The sequence below is a fragment of the Ambystoma mexicanum genome, chromosome 7q (genome assembly GCF_040938575.1).
Source record: "Ambystoma mexicanum isolate Mex_15411 chromosome 7q, UKY_AmexF1_1, whole genome shotgun sequence".
NCBI lineage: Eukaryota > Metazoa > Chordata > Amphibia > Caudata > Ambystomatidae > Ambystoma > Ambystoma mexicanum.
This window is the reverse complement of record NC_090941.1, coordinates 674,172,573-674,189,915: the sequence shown is the minus strand read 5'-3', so window position 1 is coordinate 674,189,915 and position 17,343 is coordinate 674,172,573. Positions and strand designations below refer to the sequence as shown.

At 45.7% G+C, this 17,343-nt stretch overlaps 1 protein-coding gene across 1 annotated transcript in view; it reads left to right on the top strand.

The window, feature by feature from the left end:
* The window catches only part of CDK8 (cyclin dependent kinase 8), a 679,675-nt gene that overhangs the window by 23,060 nt on the left and 639,272 nt on the right, over positions 1–17,343 (top strand). The window lies entirely within an intron of this gene.

Here is a 17,343-nt window from a genome sequence, read left to right as displayed (position 1 = left end):
CGGTATTATTCCATAACTCTCCACATTTTCCTATACCGCATCTGTAAAGAGGGAGAAAAACAACACGGTAACGCATGCAATAGTTACCGGACAGCGTTGGGTAACAGACTCTTACCTGAACGCCAGCTGCTGCTACGAGACCTTCTTCTCACAAACTCAGTTGCAACTTAAGGAAGGGGACAAGGGTGAACATCGGGCACATTGAACTCTTTGAACTTGATACTTACCAATCCCGCCAGGGACTTCAGAGTCAATACTTACCGGAACTCTCCCAACGCCTTCAAACCAGTGAAGTAACTGATATCTACGCGCCCCTGCAAGACACGCAGGATGGAGAGCTCATCTTTTACGAACATAAGGTGAGGTTACTAAGGGGATATTGGAGGTGATTAGTGGGGGAGAGTGAGAACAGTTGGGAGGCCATCACTAAAACCCACAGGTGTTTAATCCCTGTCTCCACTTCCAGGAAAATACTTCTTCGGGTCCAGCAGACAAGACTAGGCGGGCCAGTCCAGACAGTCATCTCTGCACTATGCATCACGTTGAAGGAGACCGCAGCTGTCCGGGTCCGATCGACACCCCTGTGGGGTCCAGGTGAGCGTAACAATGGCCTCCTCCTGTATGTCCAGAGACATGATTTGAATTCCTGAAGTCCCCTCACCGGAGTGCAGGCCCGAGAGAGTGAAGAGAATCTGACCAGCAATTTCATTCTTTATCTGGCTGCTGTAAAAAGGTGCCAAATCCACAGAGCCATGAGAATCCATGAAGAGTCCTTTGCTGGAAGCCTCCTCTGACTGCTGCTACACATTCCCGTCCAGTTCTTTCATCTCCAGACCAAGAATCCAGGGATCCTGTGCTGCTCCATCCTAAAGGCATCCACCCAGAAGCTTTTCTTTCTTCCTGAGGTACTGTGTGGGGTTGGGTATTACTTTAAGTCTGGTGTACATCCTGTGAGGCTAGGTGGGTGATGTTTACCCATGCCACTTGCCCAGGCCTAATGCTGGAATGCACATAGGGAACCTTCTGTGAACTCCCTGAACACTTTAACCCTGAAAGTGAATACTTACTTGTTAAATAAGATATCATCTGGGACTTTGATGTTCCTGCAACTGAACCCTATCTCAACCTGCCTACAGCTGGCACCTAGACCACCAGGGTCCCTCTTCTGCCTCTGAGAGAACTTGTGCAAGAGATTAGGGTAGGATTGTATAGGAAAAGGATTCTAACAAATGTAAAAGTATTTACTTGCTGAAAGAATTAGTGGGGTAACTGTAGCTCTGTGAATTATGAAGTTACAAAGTGTCTTCAGTTTATGTTTACATTTGAGCTGCATTCTGCCCCTCTAAAAAGCATGGACATTGCTTTACTAACTTTGAATAGTGTTCCTCCAACTCTAAAAAGTTATTTAAGTTGGTACTGTCTTTATCATTGGTTAACTGAATGGGTGTGAAGTCTTACCAATAGGGGTTACCTACCTTGAATAACATTGTCATTCTTAAAGTGTATTATAGGGTTTTACTTTCCCTGGTCTGCTTTATTCAGATTGAAAAATAGTCTGGAAGTTAATACTTGTCTTATCCTACTCACGATTAGCTGCTGCTCTTCTAAACTTGTAACCCTGGGTTGTGCTTTCCTGAATTGCTTTGGTGCTATTCTAAATTAGTTACATAAAGTTCCTGCTTGCCTCAAAAACGATCATACACTTTAAAAAGTATACTGGCTATAATTGGCGATTAGGCAGCGGATAGTTATGTACCACTAGGTCAATTACTTGCCTTAAGATACAGTGGGCCTAATTCACAGAAGCGTTTTAGAACTGCAAAACCCCATTGGAAAACGTAACATGAATTGGGGCCATTGTGTCTTAAAGTGTAACTGGGTTTTGCTTCCCCTAATTTGCTTAGTGCATTCTAAAATAGTTATTGTGCCTTCATACCTATCGTAGAGTAGCTTAAGGCCTCTCCAGAAAGTATATGCGCTGTTTTACTAGCTCTGAACAGAGTTCTTAAAATTAATGTTGCAAGGTTTATACTTGTAACAGGGTTCGTTTATTATGCAATTCCATAACTGAGTGTCACTGAATGACTGAGGGGGTCTACTATCCTTGAAAATACTGCTGGTATTCTAAATGTATATCTAACCTGGTTTTATTCCCCATGAATGGTATATTACTATCCTGAATGTATAACCTTAGGTTTGACTCACCTGACTTGCTTCTTGCTCCTCTAAAGAAGGTTACACCTTGGTTTGCATACCATAGGTATTTAGTTGTTTTTTATGATTGGGTTTATATGATGTTATAGTATTTACCCAGGGGCTGAGATTGGATAAGGGTGCTCAAAAAGCAGCTCCTGGGTATGCATGAGATGCAAACACATTTTGTCCAATTATGATCCATTATTCTGTATAAATATGTCCTAATGTTTATGTATACATTATTTCAAATGCATTGAGTTAAATAAACATAGGTGTGTTTGTTCGGCATCATTTGGCCTGGGGAGCCAAAAGTAGTTCATGATGGCTTTTAGTTGAAAGCTAACCACGCTCTTCTAGGCTACAAGCAGGGGATGAATAGCTCCCAGCTCCCCTGAATTTCGAACCCTGCTTACCCAAGAATTATCTTGGTCCACTTGTATTTAAAATAAACCCTTTTATTTTTACAATACATAGTGTTTCAGTGTTTCCTTGGACCATATGTATGCTACCATTTCTTTGTACCAAGCTACAGTCCTCTCTCCCTCCTAAAATGAGCCTGGTTGCTCTGTCCATGCTATCACATTCTCAGGTGATACAGCCTTATACTAAGAGTGGAGCTTATGTACTGCCTCGGATGTATGGTTTTATGAAGCACTTAGTTGGACTTTAGAATAACTGTCCTATTGCACGTCCAGCTCTTGGTTTTTGGTCTGTGAGCAGTTTTGCAACTTGCTGGCTTTCCCGAATTCACAATCTCCTTCCCTCTCAGGCATTACGTAGCCGTGGGCCTTCCCCCGGCGTACCTCTGTGTCTCTCTCTATGCTTGCTGCTGCCTCTCTTCATCATTGCTCCATTCTCCTCTTCTCAGTTATAAGGAGTTTTCCATTTAAAGGGATGCTCACAGTTTCAGACAATAACACATGCTTGTTCTTTCTTCATGTAAGTCTTTGCAGGATATACTTGGAGGTAATGTTGGGCTGTTCTTTAGCGAGTTCCTCACTGGAACAGGAGTTCATGTCTCCACAGAGGGAGTCTCTCCTGGTGAGGTCATGCTTGCCTCTACCTTTAGGGAGGGTGTTGCAAAGCGTGCTCACCTCCCTAACCTCACAGAAGGGATGAATTCCTGCAATTAGTCACAATTGTTATCCACAACCTCCCCCGATGTAAACAATTAAAAATGTACAGTCGGCTAACTCACCCACAACAACCTTATAATTAACCCAAACCTTCAAAGGAACTGGCTAGTTCTCTTGATGATGGTGTTTGGGATGAAATTGCCAACTTTGATTACTGGAACCAGCTATCGATATTGGGATTTGTTGATCAGGTGAAAAACGCAGATCCTGGGAATCGGGTTAAAACCAGTTAGGCAGGAGATACCTCTGCGGAACCAGGAGCTATTACAGAGTGTGCAGCAAGTCTGCGTTTGTGCAAGATGCAAACTCAAACATTTTGTCCATTTCATGTTATCCAATATGCCCTAAAAGTCCCATAAGTGTTTTCTGTATCGTCCTTTTTATACATTGCCAAACATATAGTTAAAATCACATATCTAGATTTGTATGGAACCCCTTGCCCCAGGAGTCAAAAGTAGCTCCTGGTAGGTGTTGGTTTCAATTTAACTAGGCTCCCCTTGGCTATAACCAGGAGCTAAATAGCTCCCAGTTCCTGCCAATTTCGAACCCTGTGGAACCAGTCGGACTGAGAGCCCACGTCTCAAGGCTATCCACCTACGTTTATGGAATTCAACTCCATTGCAATCAAAGATTTGATTAAGAATGATAAACTATATGCCTCAGGTGGAACTATCTGACCCATGCCTAATCACCCAGATCAAGGAGAAAACCTAACTAATCTGGTGGAACCATTGGTCAAATGTTGTAATGCATCTCTAACATCAGGCCGTGTCCCCCTGTCAACATTACACCTTTGCTAAAAAGTGAGTGCAGATCCAGAGATACCCATATCTAGCATTCTTATTTTTATTGCTAAAATCCTTGAAAAGATAATTGCCAACCTTCTGGTCCTCTCCAGTGAAGAACACCTCCTACTTTATGAAAACCAATCTAAGTTTCGTGCAAACAGGAGTATGTAAACAAGTATCCATTTCATAAAACGAAACCCTGAAAGTACACCACAGCGGTAGTACTACTTGATCTATTCGCTGTCTACGATACAGTCAACCACCAGACTTGTTAATGCTGAAGTTCACATGGAAATAAACGGGTACTGTCTTGAATTGTGTTTCCAGCCTGTTTGACAATCGTAATCTGAAGGTCAAAATTGAGACTAACAGTTTTCCCATTAGTGTCCCTACAGGGTTCCATTTTATCCCCATTGCTATTTAATGTTTTCATAAAACGCCTGCCAGACATATCTAACTCTTCTCAAACTCTTTCCACTTACACACAGTTGTTTCTCAGGCACTATGGAGCCTGAAAACAATTAGCACGTAACTGAATTCTGATAATTTCTGCCTTAACGCAAAAGTTGACTCGAATCTGCCCAGGAGAGTAGGAGCCCTCCCCCTCCACCCAGGCTGCTTCAGGAGAAGCAGGCCCGCCTGCGACGACCGCGCCGAGGTCACCGCATCCAGAGAATCCTTGCACGCATCACATTGCATGCATGCCATTAGCTTCCCTACTCCCAAGACTGCTACTCAAACTGCCTCTTCTGCTGCCGTACCAGGAATCTTAACGGCAACGTAGCAAAACTGCATGGCCAGCCTGTAAGATGGCCGCCGCCCATTGTTTGCATCTGGTTGCTAGGCAACCGTGGGTGAGAGCCCGTGTGCTCGCACCTGATTGGAGCTCTGCAGGCATATCCGAGGAAGGAAGCGTCTGGAAGGCTTTAGCTGGCCACTTCCTCTTAAGGCCAGAGCCTGTCCTTTTGCCTGTCCTCTCGCTGCAACACTATGCCCGCAAGACCATCATACCCACAAACCTGCCTGGTAAGCGACATCTGTGCCCTAAGTTCGCGCTGTCCCCGCTACTCGTCCTCCATACTGCACACACGCTCTCTGAGGCGTATATGCTCACCAGAGGTTCCCTCACCCAGCACCTTCCGAAATTCGATTCTGTAAGCTTATCACCATAGGCACATAACGTGCCCCATGCTTCACAACAACTGCTGCCCTCCTATATTACGCACTTATCCACCCGATAGCTGCATCACCCTCCCAAATGCTCAACCCTCAAACGTGCACTTGCCTAATATGCGCACTACTCACTCTGCTGTCAATACCACATCTATGCTCCTCCGTAGTCCAGGCCACTGAGCCCCCTATGATTGGTGTGCCTTTGTTGGAGCACTAAACCACTGTGTACACTCTACGGCTCTTGCTCTCTATGTACACTACTGAACAGCCTTCTTCGTCCTAACTACGGCCTACGGCCCTACCCAGCAGCCTCTTTCCTTTGTTCCTTGGAATATTGTTTGTACCGCCGCACTCGTCAGCGTAGCCCACTGGGCCAACTCTGAACTACGCTGCTGCAGCTCACCATGTCCATCTCTTTGAACTAGCCTCCCTATTGCACACTGCCCATGTTGCACTACGCTGTGGCCTTTTGTGCCTGTGTCGATTGCACTAGCCTATTTGCAGCCCAGTGCGCCTGTTTTTGAATTGGCCTATTTTGCTAGTTTCTGAACTAGCCTACTCTGCAGCCTACTGTGCCTATTCTTGTACTAGCCTATTTTGCCTGTTTTTTGGACTAGCCTTTTCTGCAGCCCACTGTGCCTAGACTGTACTGACCTGCTCATTACGAACCAACTTGCTCTCTCCCCAACTCAAACTAGTTTATCGTCCCTAGTCAACTGCGCCTGACTGCATTCTTAGTCTCAAACGGTCTGTTCATGGCAGACCTTTACTTAACCACTCTCACATTGACGGCAACTCTCTCCCTGCTCCACCTCAACAACACTACCCTCCATAAACCTCAATCACCCCCACCTCACCACCATCCCACACATACTTCGACTATGGAGTATGCCGAGACTAAACAAATCAACCAGCCAAACTGCGCCCTTAGACCCCTAGAATGGATCTGCCAATTTGCTGCTCCGCCCACACCCTGGATACCGTGCCCAGTGAAGGACAGAAACCTGAGACTCGGCTCTCGGTTCTTAACCCCCCAAACCACCCACCAAAAACACCCTCATCCCATGCACAACCAAGCTCAAGCCAGTGCCGCGCAAATCTTGGACAACTCTCAAACAGCCCCCACTGGCATCACTGAACACCCCCTGATCAAAGGTGCTCTCATCAATGCCTGCTCACTGGTCGCCCATGCGCTCGACATTGCAGACCTCATCTCCGCTAACAACCTCCACTTCTTGGCTATCACTGAAACCTGCTGCACCAGGCAGCAGGCCCAGCTCTATCCCTCGCCATCCCAGAAGGCTACTCAATACTCAGGAATGACAGGGACTCAGGTAAAGGAGGTGGAGTAGCCTTTCTCGCCAAAACTTCCCTTGGCCTTAGAATAACCCCACCTTCCAGCTTCCGGTCTGCAGAACTATTGTCAACCAAGCTTCAACTCTCTGCCACACAAACCATACTTCTGCACCTCATATACAGACCCCAGGCCCCATCTCCTCATCCGAGGAAGAGATATCCGATTTCCTGACCACTAACACCAAAACAGGATCTCAAATAAGCCTACTAGGAGACCTTAAGCTTGGCCTCGGCGATCCAAATGACGCCAATGCACTCTCCCTGGAAAACACCATATCCCAACTAGGGTTCAAGCTCAGAATCACAGCCCCAACACACAACAAAGGTAGAACCCTGGACTGGTTAGCGGATCTCAACTGTTTCACAGCCATCCTTAAAAATGAGCCAATTGCATGGTAAAACCATCAGGCCATCTCCTTCTCCATCCAAGGGAAGTCGCAACCAGTCACCCTCCCAGCCACTATCCCGCAAACCCTCACCAGAAATAACTGCAACATCACTCTGCAGAACCTTTGCCCTCTTAGCCACAACATCCTCACCCCACGCAAACTACGCCAACCTAGATGCGGCTAAACTTGCTGACCTCTATAATAAAACTCTTGAATCAGCAGTAGATATCATCGCCCCCATCAAACTCACCCAAGCTAAACCAGCAGCCCACCTGAACAAATGGTTCACCCCGGAGCTAAAAATCCTCGAATGCCAAACAAGCTGCAGAAGCCACCTGGAGAAAAGCACCAAGCCAACAAAAAACAACTTGCGATAGCAGCTACCACCTACAAAACTTCCATCCTCGGGGCCAAAAAAAGAGATTTACGACAACAGAATTGAGAGCACCAAATCTAAAACAAAGGAGCTCTTCACCATCCTCGGGATATTCGAGTCCCCGTCCACAACTTCAGAAACTTGCGTGAAAGATGCAGATTGGTGTGAGAGGATCCAAAAAGCCTTGGCAGACAAAATTGCCATGCTACAATCCAAAATTGAACAGAAAAAGCTCAGCCTAGCCAAAAAAGCAAATACTCCACCACCACCGCCCATCTCCAAAGCCCTAACTTGCCCCCACTTCTTTCTCCCCGGTATCTACGGAAGAAGTGGAAAGCATCATCAAAGGCCTCAAGCCCTCCAGATGCCAAGGGGACTCATGTCCAGCTCCCATCATCCAGGAAAGTGCCAACAATCTGGCCCCTTTCGTAAATGCCCTAATCAATGCATCCTTCAAATCAAGCTCAGTCCCTAGCACCCTCAAGGAGGCTTGGGTCATGCCTCTACTTAAAAAAAAAAAAAAAAAAACCTAGACCCGAACAACCCAACCAACTCCAGGCCAATTACCACTGTTCCCTACATCCTAACGATCTTAGACAGAGTGGCCTGCCTGCAAATCCAGAAGCACTTGGAAGAGAACGACTTCCTGGGCCTTAGACAATCGGGTTTCAGACCAAGGCACGGAACAGAGACAGCCCTCCTGGACCTAAAAATCCAGAGGGATGAGGCAAAAGATAAGGGAAATTTAGCCATTCTCTTACTGCTAGATCTTTCAGCAGCCTTTGACCTTCTCGACCATCAGATCCTCACAGAACATCTGACAGCATCTGCGGCTTTCTCTAACCAGGCGACTGCCTGGATCCAGTCCTTCCTAGCCAACCGAACCACCCGAGTCTTAACCCTGGGGGCCTTAGCCCACCCCATCTCCATCCACTGTGGCGTTCCTCAAGGTTTGTGCGTCTCGCTGACCTTATACAATATCTTCACCAAGCTATTGTTCGACTGCCTTGATAACCTGGGCGTCACATACACAAACTATGCTGATGACACCCAGGTTCTCATCGTCCCATCAGGGTGCTATGAAGAGGATTCCACAAAGATCAACAATCTTTACCTGGAGATCCAAGCCTGGATGGTAGAGCATGACTTATGCCTCAACGACGAGAAAACTGACTGAACTCCTTCTTTTCGGCTCTCAACCACGGCTAAACAAACTGGACCCCCGTTACGTGTCTATAAACATAGACGGTAACCTAATCACTGTGGCCAAAGAAATTAAAACTCATGGTCTATCTAGACTTCACTCTCTCGCTCAAAAGACAGGTGAACACCACAGCCTATACAAATAAGCTCATGAACGCCTGCAATCCCTTCCTTTCTCCATTCAGCTGCATTACCCTAGGCAGAGCGCTAGTGCTCTCAAAAATTGACTACAACACTTTCTTGGCACCTCCAGAAGGCAATCTGAACAAACTGCAGGTGCTTCAGAACAATGCCCTCCGAGCCGCCCTGAGTATCCCGCAATACGCACACATCTCCAGCATTAGACAAGACGCTCACTGGCTCCCTGTACGAGACAGAATCACTCTCAGATCCCTTGTTATTGTCCACAAATGCCTTTCCAATGACGACCCCAAATGCTTGGCAGTCAAGTTCTCTAAACACACCTCAACCAGAACGCCATACTCGCACTTCCTATCCGTCCCCAAATTCCCCCCCAAAAAAGGCAGGCGGCTCCAGCTTCCCGGTCCTAGCCGCCAAAGTATGGAACTCTATACCACTGAACCTTAGAGAAGAACCCTCCTTTTGTACTTTTAGAGCCAAAACAAAATCTTGGATCGCCAACGAGAATCCCAACACCATCTGACTTTCTTATTAAATGCACTTGTCTCCTGTCGACCATCTTGTAACTCAGTCAACCGCACTTATTGTTATTTACTGTATGTCTATACTATGCTGTAACTTCCTCCAAGTCTCCAGCGCCCATTTACCAACGGGTTTGGCGCGCGGTATAAATAAACCTAACTAAACTAAAACCGAGATGGTATCCCAGCCCTGATAGCACAACCATTCAACTAATCACCCCTCATGGGTATGGCACGCACCCCATCCGACAAGGCAAAGAAGCTACGTATCATTTTCGACACCAGGCTCGCACTACAACCACAAATAGACTTAGTAGCCCAAAAATTGCACTCCCAGACCCTCTTCTTTGGGAGAATGTCCCCTACTTGGACATGAGGAAGAACATTGGGTGACCAACTTTTTAGTCCTCTCACCTAGACTATTGTAATAGTTTCAATCTAGTACTAAAAGAACTAAGCTAACTGCAATTTATATAAAATAACAGCTGAACCTATTTCACCAGGCCTGAAATACCTCAACTAGCGAGAGTATTGCCCAAAATAACCTATATTACTTTCCAAATCCTTTATAACATTGCTACTAAAACAGAACTCTTACATAAACAAATATGTACCTATAAAGCTGTTGCGATAATCTCAGTTTAACAACCTAACTCCACCCAGGTTAAAAAGAAAGATACAATGAGGGTCATCCCTTGCAGTATTGGGTCTGAAATTCTGGAATAACCCTCTGCAGCCCTGAAAACAGAACATACCCTGAAGAGACTGAAAAGCAACGTGAAAATGTGCTTCCAGATTTACTCTGATATGCTAGCATTCATTAACCACAGGCCTTGCAAATGCATAACAATCTCACTAGACCTACATGGCAAGTTCCTTAGTGTACATACCCGTCCTAGGAGCAATGCATTTGGCCCCATGGTGACGAGTGACAAAATATTTACCAGTGTTTTTAGTAAAATTATGCATTTCGCCATAATCGCACTTCATATTTGGTGCAGTGTTGCCAACGATGCACAGTGAAACTTCTATTTGCCATTGTAAACGCTAAATTAAAGTTTCAAACATCCCCATACTCGCCAGCAATTGAGAGTACCATGCAACATGGTACTTGCCCTTCATAAAATCTCCTCGCTGTTGCAGGTAGGCTAGTAGATTTTGCATGCCATGAACCAAATAAACCTCCCTCCCCCAGTGACTCCTATACTTGATTCTACCACACTTACGACTAGCACTTCCTCCACATGGCGTTTTAGCTGTAACCTGATGGGCAAAGGGCAAATAGGAGGTTATCTTGGCCTGTAAAATTAGTTCCTACATCTGTTTATTTTTATGTCTGTTGTAATAGGAATAACCTGCAAGCACCAGAGTTTCTGTAACCAATGGTGCCTTAGCAAAAGCATCATCCACATTAATGAACTCAACTGTCAGCTTCAATCTCATACTGACTGTAACTAAGCAGACTGTTCGGTGCAAGGTCATTCCATGCTTCCTATTGCTGGTATACATCCAGCAGCTTTTGTGTTGTGCCTCATGACCTCTTTGTTTTTCGCAGGCGCTTTGATGCGGCACCCCTGCAAGATAGCGCATTGTAAAACTCAAAATAAGCGTGCCTTTAAGCTTTTGCTTTTTGTATTTTTATTAGCCTGTGATGGTGCCCATAATAAATCACTGCTGTGACCTGGTGTAATCTCTAGTTTCTATTAAGTAATGTTTAAAAAGCATCAACTGGCCTATCATGGGGATCATTTGATATATCTTCCTATCAATTGATATCGGTTTCTCTGGTTACTAAAACGCTGATCTTGGGCAATTGAATTTCCATAGCTGTTTCAGCTTTTTTTTGAACTGACAAATGTGGGTGTGCATAGAACTAAATGAACTGGAAGCAGTGTGAAGTACTCTTTTTTTTTTTTTTTTTTTTTTAAAAACTAAAAAAAAACAAAGGCAAAAAGAAGAAACCAAGGCAGAGTAAAGTTAAAAGTTAGACTCTGGAATTAGATGAGCTAGATGCTCACTCTGGTTTCCCTTTTTAATTAAACATGTTTGATTCTGGGAGAATTACATCATTTCTTTTCTTCAGTTCGCTCATATGCCCAATATTTGTGTTTTCCCATGTAAAAGTGGTTTGTTCTAGGTGTCCATTTATTGGCCCCTGCCACCACCCCTTGTTTTACATTTATTAGTTGGCATTAGTTTGCTTTTCTCATTCATAAATGTCTAGGAACCGTGGTGGCCACTTGCAATGTGAGTCCAGCGTGAGCTAGGCTGCAGGTCTTTGTTTATTTGATCAAACTGATGTGAATTGTTTTTCCTCATGCCAGTCCTGTGCTTATTGGAAGGCTGTTATCCAAGGGTTTACAACAAGAACATTTCCTAAAATGTTTTATTTGAAGAACAGGGATGTCCATTTCGATCAGAAATGACGAACACATTTACACATGGCGGAAGCATTCCCATCAAGGGTACAATAGCATAACGATGATAATAAGTAGGAGCTGGACTATGAGGGTGTAAACAATTAAAACCTATTCCAGGAACTAAAGTCTCTAGAGTCTCAGTTTACTCTCCATCTCAGAGAGTCACCACCTCAAAGAGAAAGACCAGGTTAAGAGTTCCCACCAGAGTGGGGAGGTTGGTCGGGTAGAGAGTAAAGGGACGTGGTCAGATAGGAGGGATTTAAGTTTTCAAGGGTGGTGGCTGACGAGGGCTTGGGAAGACATGACAATGGAGATGTTGCTAGGAAGTGATTCGAGAAGAACGGTCAGATTAGGGAAGGAGGATTTGAGGGCTAGGGCGTCGATGGAGGGCCGGAACAGTGAGCTGGGTAGGAGAGAGGAGTTGAATAGTCGTACATTCAAAAGAGGAAGAGTTGATGTCAGAGTATAGAGGGTCAGGGTTGTGAGCCTTATTGATAAGGAACCCCACACCACCGGCCTTCCCAACAGGTCTGGGAGATGGTAGCTGAGTCAGTGTGGAGAACTGCTCGTGTAGCAGAGCCATGAGGGGAGAGCCAGGTTTCTGATAGCAAGAAGTGAATGTTTCGGGAGGATAGCTCGGGGGCAACTCGCTGCCATGGAAGCAAGATGACAGGAAAAAGCAGGTTCGATTCCCCGGATCCACGTTTAGAAACCTTGTTAGGGAGAGTTCTCAGAAATCGTTAATTCCCTTATACCTTAGACACCCCCATCCCATTTGCTGGACTTTAGGACGTTTTATCTCTCATGTAATTTTAATGTGATTTAATTTCTGTGTTCTTTTTAACTTAGGAGTCTGACAAACTCCATGGGCATCATCTTTACATTGTGTCACACAGCACCTTCAGTGCAGTGGCACAGGGAAGTCTCTTAGATTTCCCAAAGGTTTAAATACCTTCTCTTGGATAAACTTCTGTTTCCAAGAGCAATGAAGTGAAATTGACTTTACTTACATTTTGTAACTTTTATAGACCCAGCACACACTATATTACCATAGGGTGCTGGAGTGGTTACTTACTATCCCCTTTGTCTAGTTTCTCATGTAACATTTTCATGTTACCATTCCTACAATTAATGGCTGGTGGCAGTGGTTTACTTTTTACTACCATTGTGTGTTTTACTGCGTTCGCAGCCACGGTAAAGCACCCATGGGTGCTCATTTCGTCAAAATGCCCCAATCTTTTTTCGCCATTTCTTGTCGAAGGTCCTTCTTGAGATTTACTCTGCACATCAAACCAGGTTTGGTCCCTTTGTTTGTTTTGCTTTTGGCGGGATTCACGGGTGAAGCCCGCCTCTGGCTCCAGTTTGTCTGGCAGGGGCAGGAAGTGAGTAAGGTGCCCGGAACTCCCTTTGCTGGTTACAGGAATGCACCCAAAGGTGATTGGCCGGCTGGCTGTCCGGCAAGGACAGCCATCCTGCTGTGATTTGGCAGCTAGGCTGGAATGAATGGGAGAAACCTGCATAAAAGGCGAATGCTTTTTGGCTTGAAAAGCAGAGTCGACCACTGGATGAAGGAATCCAAAGAAGAACTTGGAAGAGACACGTGCTGCAATGTCTGGACCGTTGGTTTGTCCACTGAAGCCCTGCTGCTGTGCTGAAGCTCTGAATTCGCCTCCACCTGAGAAGCCCTGCAAGGACGACGACTTCTCCCCTTGAGTTGGTGGGACCAATCGACTCCAATGTAAGGCCGTCTGGACATCCTCTTGAAGCTAGCTGCATTTCCACTACTCCTGGAACCGAAGAGCCAGGGAAAGGAACACCAGATTGTGTGTGTTGCTTTTAAGTCGGATCCGAGCGCTCGGAAGATCCTACGGACTGCCTTGATGCAGGACTGACCAAGCCTGAGCCACCTCAACAGAGTGCTGGACCCCAGATGCGAGGAAAGTCTGAAGTGGTATCCGGGAACCGCATTGTTGCTATTTGCTGTCGGACGCGAGGAGCTGAAACACCAAAGTACTGATAAATTGAAGTTTGCCCATTGCTGCCGCTGACCTACTTGCCGTCAGTTTAGACCTGTCTTGGTTACCTTGCAGAGTTGCTAAAGCTGTGCCCCTCACAAGCCTCCCAGCTCGTGGCCCTTCAAGTGTTCTTTTTTCTACAAATATTTCTAAAAACATTGTGCAAGACTTTTTGACCTGCCTGCAAAGAAGATCTTCAGCTCCCCTTGACATTGTACAATTAACATTGGCCTGCCTGGCTCCCTGCCGGAGGCGCTGACTCTCCGACTTGGAATGTCTCCACAGTGAGCAGGTGCCATCCCTGGGACGCACCGGCCGAGTACACGCCACCCCTTGCATTTGTGTGTGCATGATCCTGCCGGAGGTGCTGTCTTCGACATTTGGAATCGTTCCACAGTGCGCAGGTGACATCCATTGGATGCACTGACTGTCCCCCCGCATCTGGTCTGACATATGCAGCTGCTTTGAGATTGGACGTACATTAGGACTCTCAATGTCCTCTTCCGGATACCTGATCCGTTCTGGCTTGTCCGTAAATCCACTCCGTGAACTCGCTCATTGTTGATACGTGCACACAGAATACACTGACCCCACAGTCTTCCAGTCCTGATGAAGGCCTGTTCAAGATTGGCACTCAATCCAACCACGAGGGGCCGAAACACCTATGTGTAGACTTCTGACTTTGTGTCAGAGTGTGTTTTTTAATTGTGCAACACAGCACCTTGTATTGTTCTTGTTTGTATATTATGAGTCCTGTCATCTGCATTTCTCGACAGTAGGATATGTATTATTTGCTCTTTATAAATCACATTCAAAGGCAATCACCTTGGGTCAACACTCACTGCATCATTTATTGCTTTATACCTGTATGTAACAAGTCTTCTGTTTTTTTTTCTGATTTTATATAAAAGCTTTGAATTAATTGAGATTTGAAGTCCAGATGTGTTAATTGATCTCAAGGATTTGATGGTTTGGTTCCATCGACCCTGTTCACTTGTTTGATGAGCTGGCTCCCTGAGTAGACTCCTCTTTACCTCTGACTTTGTGCTTTGGACTTTCCCCCCAGGAAAGGGTTAATTTACTCTGCTTTGGAAGGTGTTTAAAAGTACTTACCTGTTTATGAATTATTTGTTAACCTTTGTTTTATTCCTCTATTCTATCTTTTTCGCCAAACTCCGTATTGCTCTAAATGTACCAGTGATAAATCCATGTCCAGTGTCCTAGCTATTTGAGTTACCTGAGGGTGTTTGAAGTGCCTGTGTGCCATCCCCAATGGGTGTCAGTGTGTTATGAAGTATATTTAAGTGTTACATGTTTTGCTCCCTTTCTGAAGAAGGCTTATATAACGGACTGTGAAATAAATTAATTCTGTCACATTACACATTACTGCACACATTGACCCCTCTTGAGATCAGCCTGGCTGCTCAGCCACACTACCAACCTGTGTAGTTCAGACTTCTACCAAAGGTTGGGTCCCTATTGCCAGGAGGTCAGGGTTATTGTGGAGCAGCCAAAGGGTACTGCATATAATCTTGCCTAACAAACCTCTGGGTTTAAGCGTGCTATAAATAATCAATTACAATAAGAGTCAAAATGGTAAGTGATGTAGAAGGGTTTGTTGCAGAGGGATTGCGTGTTCCAGAGGCCAAGTGCAAGGATACACGTGATTATTTTGTATCCTAATATTTAGAATCTGAAAAAATAAAAAATTTGACATGTTCAGCATGCAATAATCATGCACTTCACCCTGCCTGCTAACCCCCCTCCCCCCCCACCCCACCCCTGTTAAATAGCAGGCAGGACACGTTCAGGTATGTAATTCAAATCGCCTTTAATTCTGGGTACAATGGGAACACACACACACACACGCACACTTTCCATGTCTTCTCTTTCTTCCGTTCCGTGTGGTTATGTCGAGAGGGCAGACTTCTATGGACTGTTGCCTCTCGTCCGAGACCCAAAGAAATGAAAGTAAAAATGCTTTGAACGCCCCCAGGAACAAGAACCACCGCTTTCTCATGGTCCGGTGGGGCGTTATCCGTCCTGGCGTTGCCAATACGCCTCTGCTGCCGTGCTCACCGTCTGGTCTCGGATGAAGAAAATAAAGTTCAACCGAAGTCGTACGCTGTCGCTCTCCAACTTGGTTCTGTCAATTTGGCAGGTCGCGAGTATGGGCACCCCCACCATCGGTAGCTCACCTCCTTAATATGCCCACTCGTAGCCTGCAGCTTCCTCGATCCATTCACTACTCTGCAATCAAATTGGGGAAGAGAGACCGCCCAGCATCTCGTTAATCCGAGTTTTGTCCGCTTCCTTTTCCCCGCTTCCTTTTCCCCCTCTCCTTCTCGGGTGTTTCCCCTCGCCTAATTGCCGGTGGCGATCCCCTCCCATCTTTGTTGCTCCATGCTCCCCGCTCCTCCCCTTCTTCACCCAGTCCTCTTCAACCCCATCCCCCCCCCCCTCCCTGACCTTCCCCAGCTTCGTGTCCCAAGTGTAGTCTTTCCGGGGGTACGGTAAGTGCAGATTTTTAGGTGTTTTGTATTTTCTGTTTTTTATTTTTCCTATCACTGCACGATTAAAGATGAAAGGCATGCTGGGATCGGTAGTCCTGGATTCACCACTCCAAGCCCTTCCTGCAACACAGTGAAAAACCCCTTTATCCACTTCCCTTGCCGGCCGTATGTTTTGCTTTTGCTCATCCTGATCTTCAGACTGCCATAAGACCCAGAGTCTTCGTGCTGCTGTATCCTCCGTTGTCTGACACGGCCAGCACGACCAGCCCTGCATAGTCTTCTCTTTCGCACCCTCCGAGTCAGGTGCGTCGAGACCTTAAATTCAACCGCAGAAAATCCACAAAAGCCTTGCGGCTATCATTTTGGCAGCCACAGAGCAAAAGGGCACCCCCCCCTTCTCGTTGAATCGCGAACACACCCAAGAGCCTCCAACCCCCGTCCCCAATAAAACCATAAGAACATTTGAAGAATAATCAGGCCCCAAACAGAATCCACAAAACAGTTGAATGACATAAATGTACTGTGACATAACATGCAAAACACAAAAAACCCCAAAAGGTGAGCCCAGTTCTGTAACCAAAAATACCCATAGAAAAACATACAAAAGAGTAAAGAAAATGCAGTGTAAAACCCCATTCATAAGGCACAAATCCGTAGTCGTCACTGCTATCGCACCAATATACGGAAGCATCCAGTAAGGCCAAACTTGGAAACTAAATCCCAAAACCAGTATCCTTTCCCCTTGTCCAAAATCCACGAGCAACACCCAACCCCACAGTTGCCGTAATTAATGTCGCCAAATTTTATTTGTCTGTGTGACAGCCATAGGCGAGGGCCCTGCATGTAGCTTAAGAAGCCCGTCCATACGAAGGATGAAACGGACCAGATCTGTCATTAAAGCGCCAAGATGCAATAAACCTGACGCTACAAAATTTCCTCCCCACCCCTGCAACGTAAATGTAAAACTTGTGTGATAATGCGAATGATGTTTTTCCATGCCCCATATGAAAACGACAAAGGAAAACATGTCTGTTATCGAAGTTCATACAGTGTTTGCCTTCCAAAAATCGTGAGTTAATTGAATATGGGATCAGGTGCTGGGGAGGTATCTGATGC